The sequence below is a fragment of the Trachymyrmex cornetzi genome, unplaced genomic scaffold (assembly GCF_001594075.2).
Source record: "Trachymyrmex cornetzi isolate Tcor2-1 unplaced genomic scaffold, Tcor1.1 scaffold272, whole genome shotgun sequence".
In the NCBI taxonomy this organism is placed as follows: Eukaryota; Metazoa; Arthropoda; class Insecta; order Hymenoptera; family Formicidae; genus Trachymyrmex; species Trachymyrmex cornetzi.
This window is the reverse complement of record NW_017297394.1, coordinates 605459-606384: the sequence shown is the minus strand read 5'-3', so window position 1 is coordinate 606384 and position 926 is coordinate 605459. Positions and strand designations below refer to the sequence as shown.

The window sequence follows — 926 nt, the reverse complement described above, 5'->3', positions numbered from 1 at the left end:
TGGGGGGGGGGGGACCCTCTCCATATTTGTTACCGTATGTCTTCTGTAAAAATGGACATATTTCAATTAAATTTTTTTCAATCGATGGAGAATTAAGAAACAAGTCCATAATGTGTAAAAGTCGATAGAATTAAGTAGCTTCGAGATATATACAGTGAGTGCAAAAAATATTCGTACAGAGAAAATGTTTTTTAAAAAAACTTTATGGGTAACTAGTGACCGCGCGCGCACGCGCGCGGAGCCTGTTCGTGCAAGTTTCTTTGAATCTTTCGGTAATTATAAATTATACTACATTTTGTTATTTTCCAAAATAAAGAGTCAATATTTATTATAGAAAGTTGAAAGTACGTTGATGAATTTTTAGACATTTTTAAAATTATTTTGAATAGGTGAAAAAACGAAGAGATTTGAAGCGACCCTTGATGGTATAGATGCGAGGCATCAAATTGTAGATAGTATGGTAATGATTAAAAAATAAATATTATCCAACGAGAAACAAGTCGAATCGACATAAATACGATGATTTTAACATCAATTTGACGTTAATTCAATGTTTAATTGATGATCATTTCTTGTTGAATAATTACCCATTTATTTATAAAGAATAAAATAGGCTGTATGTTTCTTAAAATTATATATACCAAAAAGATGTGTATTAATTATACAAAATATATCATCTGAAAAATAAGCGACAATTAAAAATTGTATTGTTTGAACGCTCAAAAAGTATTCGTATAGACGAGAAATTTAGCTTCTAAAATCAGGAATACAAGCTCGTTTGTTTATGTTAGAACAGAATGTATTCATTGTATCAATTTACTAATTAATGTTTGTTTTCTACATATATAAATAATTTTTATAACAAATTTCCTTGTACGAATACTTTTTGCTCTCACTGTATATATATATATATATATATATATATA

General features: G+C 28.0%; 1 protein-coding gene across 3 annotated transcripts in view; it reads left to right on the top strand.

Moving 5' to 3' along the window:
* Scgdelta (sarcoglycan delta) overlaps nt 1-926 on the top strand; it is an 87889-nt gene that overhangs the window by 83077 nt on the left and 3886 nt on the right. The gene's annotated exons all lie outside the window — the stretch shown is intronic.